Below are 7,423 nucleotides of genomic sequence, written 5' to 3' on the forward strand. Positions count from 1 at the left end.
CCCACATAGAAAGCCACGATAGCACATACCTGTATTTACAACACTATGGAGGCAGAGATAGGTGAATGTAGAGGACTCATTAGCCCACCACCCTAGTCTAATTGGCAAGCCCTGCCTCAAAAACTGACAGGCAGCTTCTGCAAAATAGCACCTGTGGGTGACATCATGGCCACTCTGTGCACATAAGCACGTGACCATAAAAGAAGTGCTTCAAAATGTGACTCTCACACACACAAAGCAGCTAATATAGAGATCCTAATTCCTTTCCTCTAGTTATTAGCAGAGATCTTACGTATTATAGAAGAAATTGTCCCTCCCCCACAGAAAATAGCTTGGCAAAAAATTGTCTGAGTAATATGAAGAAAAATCTCAGTACGGAAAAGAAGGATTAAGATAAGCATTGGGTTTCTATAATCCAATCAGAACAGCTGAGACCAGTGATCCCTGTTGATATATGGTAGGAAGCACATGTGTTAGTGAGGTGCCTTTCAAGACACTGGCACCACCAACTGAATTCATTGAAGAACATTATTCACCTCTGCTCAGTCTATGAATGTACTACCTAAAAATAATGATGGAGATCAAAAATTTCAATCTCCCTGACAGAGCCTAGGGATCGTGTGGTAAGACTGTGCTGGCAGCTTCGTTTTAAACCTCTGCTTTCTATTGCTATAAATTTTCACACACAAAAAAATCTACTTCAGTGCTAATATTTTTCAACTGGTCTCCTGGTGATACTGCAAGAAATATTGAGCCAAATCTATTCAATTCTTGTGTGTATTTTATCTGGTAAATATTTATTATTTCCTGATATTAACCCATAAACATGTCACTATATGATTCTCTGTCCTGATGAAAATATATTTCCTGGGACCTAGGATTAGAGACATTCTGTAAACACAATGAATAGTAAATTGAGGTTGTAACATAATAGAAAATGAAAAATAGGAGTGTTGGCAAGAAATACAATAAGACATAGTAAGTTATATTACCCCAAGTCATACTCTTGAGTAAAACACGTTTATCTCATAATTGCTTTTTCACCCCAATTTAACAATGTCACATGAAGAGGACTCTTAAGCCTACTTAAGGAATCAGTTTGTCTGAATGATTTCAAGCGTGTCCCATCACCTTCCCCCACTAACATCTTATTGAATGTCTAAAATTTTATAATTGAGCATTTATATTTTGGGGCTGAAACACTTAAATTGGTTGTTGGAATGATATATTAAGCCTTCTTAGACTTTTTCTACTTAATATAAAGAATTCATCTGATTCATTGGTGAGTGTGGAATTCAAAATAGCAAAGATGTGACTGTAGAAGCCATAAATCATCTTTTCCTCCCCCCCCAAAAAAATGCTCCAGACTTTTCTGGTCCAAAAATCCCATGGAAGAACATTTACGACAATTGTAATTAAGTGTGGTCACCTTAAAACACTTAAAACAGGAGAGTTTCTAGTTACTGACTTCCTGACAGTTAAATTATGAGGAACCATAAAAGGTTTCAATTGTTTTGTGCAATGGCTTTTGAAAAGACAAAAACAACATTAGATCAGTAGAAAGTTTGGAACTAATTTAGGTCAAGAGTTTGAATAGATTCATCTATAATCTCTTTCAAAGTTTCCTGGAGTAACACACACACACACACACACACACACACACACACACACACACGGGAGGGGGAGGGGGAGGGGGAAGGGACAAAAGGAAAGAGAGAGAGAGAGAGAGAGAGAGAGAGAGAGAGAAGGAGAAGGGAGGGAGGGAGAGAGGGAGGGAGGAAGCATATATATGTGTGTGTGCTATACAACACTGCTGTGATCAATTCAGATATAATAGTGGTCCCATAAGATCAGATATAATGCCAGCTACTAGAAGCATTTTAGGTTTGGCTGCTTTGTCGCATGTGTGTCAGTAGGGGACAGAAGAGAGAGGCTATGTCTACATTAAGTGTTCTGTTCTATTAACATCTGAATGATTAGTAACCTAACCTTCCCGGGAAGAATGGGGAGGGTCGGGGGTGTGGGGAGCCTAAGATGTCCAACTCCATAAAGGCCCCTATAGCTCCCAGGACCAGGAGCAAGCCAGAGACTAGAAGAACCCTGCCTGGGACCTAGGACCTTGGACAGGAGTAAGCCCAAGACAGATGACCCTTTCATGGGGTATCTTAGGCATGTCGAGTCAAGGAGCAAGCCTGGGATGACCAACCGACAGGCTCCATGGGGCCCCACCCCTCACATGGGCTTTGTGGGAGAATTGGTCATGAGGGCTTGAAAGCAAGACAGCTGACTCTGCTCCTAGCCAGCCACAATACTCAGGAGAACACCTGGCATATTACAGGAATTGGAGGAGAGCTACGAGCTGCCCCAAGGACATGAGCATGAAAGAGCTGGCCCAGCAACTTGTCTGCCATGTGGCTCCCCTCCCTTGTCACTTGCCACCTATTGCAAGCAGGAGAGTTGGCCCTAAAGTCATGAGGGTGGAAGAAGTGGATATGTCCCTCACTGGCTGTAACACTTGGAAGATCGATCCCAGCACCTTGCATAGGCAGCACAGTAGACCTGGCCCTGGTAGCAGGGGATGCTGGTGAGCTGACATGAGAGTGGGAGAACCAGCAGGCTGACCAGCTCAGATACCTCTCAGACCCAGATCCAGAGCTTTGATTTGGCCCATCCCAACATCTACCCCATCGATGAACTGCTGGAGTACATGAAGGGGCCAGTCCTACAGATCCAAAAACTCAGAAACACCATGACACTGGGCAACAACAGGATATCTGAGAGGAGTCCCAGTGAGGTTCCAGGATTGAAAGAGTAGCAGAGGCCTCATATTAGATCAACAAGGCATTGCAATGAACATTTGCAAGCAAAAAAGGGTGGACAAAGAATCTCCAAAGAGTGGGTTGATTTTCACGAGGCTAGGGTCAGTCCCTGATACATGCAGGCCCATGCTTTCTGGGAAAGACCAGCTGGCCACCTCTGTCTCCTTTGCCATTTATCCTTTCCTCCAGGCAATTGCTGTATGCTTTGGGTCAGAATAAGGAAGAGAGCCAATTGGGAAAGGCACAATTGGATGCATCTGGTGTACACAAACACAAGTCCCCTTTAAGATTCTGGCTCTGGTCCTGCTCTGCTCTCAAGATGCCAGGTACAGATGACATGTTTCAAAGGCTCCTGATCTTCTCATGCAGTGAGTTCCCACCCAGGCCTGCCTCAGGAGCAAGGTTAAGTAGCTAGAGACCTAGTCTGTTCTTTCCCTAGAAGATGCTGCCTCTTCCCCTCTTTGCTTTTTACTATCCTACCTTTGTTAGTTCTATGAAATGACCACATCCTATATACTTTGCTGTAAATAAAGAAAAATAAAAAACAAAATGATTTCAACTCTTAAAAGAATAACAAAAAAAGTGTGGACAAAGGGTATAGTATGGGGCACTGGGAACCACTACAGCTTTCACAACGATGTTTTTTTCTTCTTTGTTGGAGAGTGTTCAAGGACAGTGACTGGATATGGGGAGGGAGAAATGAGTGAGAATGGGGTGCATGATGTGTAATTCACAAAAAAACAATAAAAGTTTTAAAATAATTAAATATAATGGAGCTCAAAATTTCCCATCACCTAGTGACAACATAGCATCACATTACCATAATTTACTCCTGTCACTGTAGTGATGTTGTGTAAACAAACATATTGTGCAACACACATACTTATGCATATTACATAATGCTTGATACTGATGATAAATAAATACATTACTAGCCTATGTGCTTGCTCTAGTGCTTGCTCTAGTATGCTTCTTACCATCATTTAATGGTGTACTCCTTCTATTAGGACAATTGGCAGGATTAATATAGTAAAAATGGCCATTTAGCCAAAAGCAATCTACAGGTTTAATGCTATTCCCCATCAAAATTCCAACTCAATTCTTCATAGAGTTAAAAAGAGGAATTTGCAAGTTCTCTGCACCCAAATCCCGTGGGAGGGAGAGCTAAACCTTCAGAGAGGCAGACAAGCCTGGGAAACCAGAAGAGACTGCTCCCTGCACACACATCTCGGACGCCAGAGGAAAAAGCCAAAGACCATCTGGGACCCTGGTGCACTGAAGCTCCCGGAAGGGGCGGCACAGGTCTTCCTGGTTGCTGCCGCTGCAGAGAGCCCCTGGGCAGCACCCCACGAGCGAACCTGAGCCTCGGGACCACAGGTAAGACCAACTTTTCTGCTGCAAGAAAGCTGCCTGGTGAACTCAAGACACAGGCCCACAGGAACAGCTGAAGACCTGTAGAGAGGAAAAACTACACGCCCGAAAGCAGAACACTCTGTCCCCATAACTCACTGAAAGAGAGGAAAACAGGTCTACAGCACTCCTGACACACAGGCTTATAGGACAGTCTAGCCACTGTCAGAAATAGCAGAACAAAGTAACACTAGAGATAATCTGATGGCTAGAGGCAAGCGCAGGAACCCAAGCAACAGAAACCAAGACCACATGCCATCATCGGAGCCCAATTCTCCCACCAAAACGAACATGGAATATTCAAACACACCAGAAAAGCAAGATCTAGTTTCAAAATCATATTTGATCATGATGCTGGAGGACTTCAAGAAAGACATGAACACACTTAGGGAAACACAGAAAAACATTAATAAACAAGTAGAAGCCTACAGAGAGGAATCGCAAAAATCCCTGAAAGAATTCCAGGAAAACACAATCAAACAGTTGAAGGAATTAAAAATGGAAATAGAAGCAATCAAGAAAGAACACATGGAAACAACCCTGGATATAGAAAACCAAAAGAAGAGACAAGGAGCTGTAGATACAAGCTTCACCAACAGAATACAAGAGATGGAAGAGAGAATCTCAGGAGCAGAAGATTCCATAGAAATCATTGACTCAACTGTCAAAGATAATGTAAAGCGGAAAAAGCTACTGGTCCAAAACATACAGGAAATCCAGGACTCAATGAGAAGATCAAACCTAAGGATAATAGGTATAGAAGAGAGTGAAGACTCCCAGCTCAAAGGACCAGAAAATATCTTCAACAAAATCATAGAAGAAAACTTCCCTAACCTAAAAAAAGAGATACCCATAGACATACAAGAAGCCTACAGAACTCCAAATAGATTGGACCAGAAAAGAAACACCTCCCGTCACATAATTGTCAAAACACCAAACGCACAAAATAAAGAAAGAATATTAAAAGCAATAAGGGAAAAAGGTCAAGTAACATATAAAGGGAGACCTATCAGAATCACACCAGACTTCTCGCCAGAAACTATGAAGGCCAGAAGATCCTGGACTGAGGTCATACAGACCCTAAGAGAACACAAATGCCAGCCCGGGTTACTGTATCCAGCAAAACTCTCAATTAAAATTGATGGAGAAACCAAGATATTCCATGACAAAACCAAATTTACACAATATCTTTCTACAAATCCAGCACTACAAAGGATAATAAATGGTAAAGCCCAACATAAGGAGGCAAGCTATACCCTAGAAGAAGCAAGAAACTAATCGTCTTGACAACAAAACAAAGAGAATGAAAGCACACAAACATAACCTCACATCCAAATATGAATATAAAGGGAAACAATAATCACTATTCCTTAATATCTCTCAATATCAATGGCCTCAACTCCCCAATAAAAAGACATAGATTAACAAACTGGATACGCAACGAGGACCCTGCATTCTGCTGCCTACAGGAAACACACCTCAGAGACAAAGACAGACACTACCTCAGAGTGAAAGGCTGGAAAACAACTTTCCAAGCAAATGGTCAGAAGAAGCAAGCTGGAGTAGCCATTCTAATATCAAATAAAATCAATTTCCAACTAAAAGTCATCAAAAAAGATAAGGAAGGACACTTCATATTCATCAAAGGAAAAATCCACCAAGATGAACTCTCAATCCTAAATATCTATGCCCCAAATACAAGGGCACCTACATACGTAAAAGAAACCTTACTAAAGCTCAAAACACACATTGCACCTCACACAATAATAGTGGGAGATTTCAACACCCCACTCTCATCAATGGACAGATCACGGAAACAGAAATTAAACAGTGATGTCGACAGACTAAGAGAAGTCATGAGCCAAATGGACTTAACAGATATTTATAGAACATTCTATCCTAAAGCAAAAGGATATACCTTCTTCTCAGCTCCTCATGGTACTTTCTCCAAAATTGACCATATAATTGGTCAAAAAACGGGCCTAAACAGGTACAGAAAGATAGAAATAATCCCATGCATGCTATCGGACCACCACGGCCTAATACTGGTCTTCAATTAACAATAAGGGAAGAATGCCCACATATACGTGGAAATTGAACAATGCTCTACTCAATGATAACCTGGTCAAGGAAGAAATAAAGAAAGAAATTAAAAACTTTTTAGAATTTAATGAAAATGAAGATACAACATACCCAAACTTATGGGACACAATGAAAGCTGTGCTAAGAGGAAAAGTCATAGCGCTGAGTGCCTGCAGAAAGAAACAGGAAAGAGGATATGTCAGCAGCTTGACAGCACACCTAAAAGCTCTAGAACAAAAAGAAGCAAATACACCCAGGAGGAGTAGAAGGCAGGAAATAATCAAACTCAGAGCTGAAATCAACCAAGTAGAAACAAAAAGGACCATAGAAAGAATCAACAGAACCAAAAGTTGGTTCTTTGAGAAAATCAACAAGATAGATAAACCCTTAGCCAGACTAACGAGAGGACACAGAGAGTGCGTCCAAATTAACAAAATCAGAAATGAAAAGGGAGACATAACTACAGATTCAGAGGAAATTCAAAAAATCATCAGATCTTACTATAAACACCTATATTCAACAAAATTTGAAAATCTTCAGGAAATGGACAATTTCCTAGACAGATACCAGGTATCGAAGTTAAATCAGGAACAGATAAACCAGTTAAACAACCCCATAACTCCTAAGGAAATAGAAGCAGTCATTAAAGGTCTCCCAACCAAAAAGAGCCCAGGTCCAGACGGGTTTAGTGCAGAATTCTATCAAACCTTCATAGAAGACCTCATACCAATATTATCCAAACTATTCCACAAAATTGAAACAGATGGAGCCCTACCGAATTCCTTCTACGAAGCCACAATTACTCTTATACCTAAACCACACAAAGACACAACAAAGAAAGAGAACTTCAGACCAATTTCCCTTATGAATATCGACGCAAAAATACTCAATAAAATTCTGGCAAACCGAATTCAAGAGCACATCAAAACAATCATCCATCATGATCAAGTAGGCTTCATCCCAGGCATGCAGGGATGGTTTAATATACGGAAAACCATCAACGTGATCCATTATATAAACAAACTGAAAGAACAGAACCACATGATCATTTCATTAGATGCTGAGAAAGCATTTGACAAAATTCAACACCCCTTCATGATAAAAGTCCTGGA

At 41.0% G+C, this 7,423-nt stretch overlaps 1 non-coding gene across 1 annotated transcript; it reads left to right on the forward strand.

The window, feature by feature from the left end:
* Positions 1-1,862: 1,862 nt before the first annotated feature.
* Positions 1,863-1,992, forward strand: LOC120102065 (small nucleolar RNA SNORA17). The gene has a single exon (XR_005503097.1). It is a non-coding gene; the product is annotated as a small nucleolar RNA SNORA17 (small nucleolar RNA).
* The last annotated feature ends 5,431 nt before the right edge of the window (positions 1,993-7,423 follow it).

This window comes from Rattus norvegicus, chromosome 3 (genome assembly GCF_036323735.1).
Source record: "Rattus norvegicus strain BN/NHsdMcwi chromosome 3, GRCr8, whole genome shotgun sequence".
NCBI lineage: Eukaryota > Metazoa > Chordata > Mammalia > Rodentia > Muridae > Rattus > Rattus norvegicus.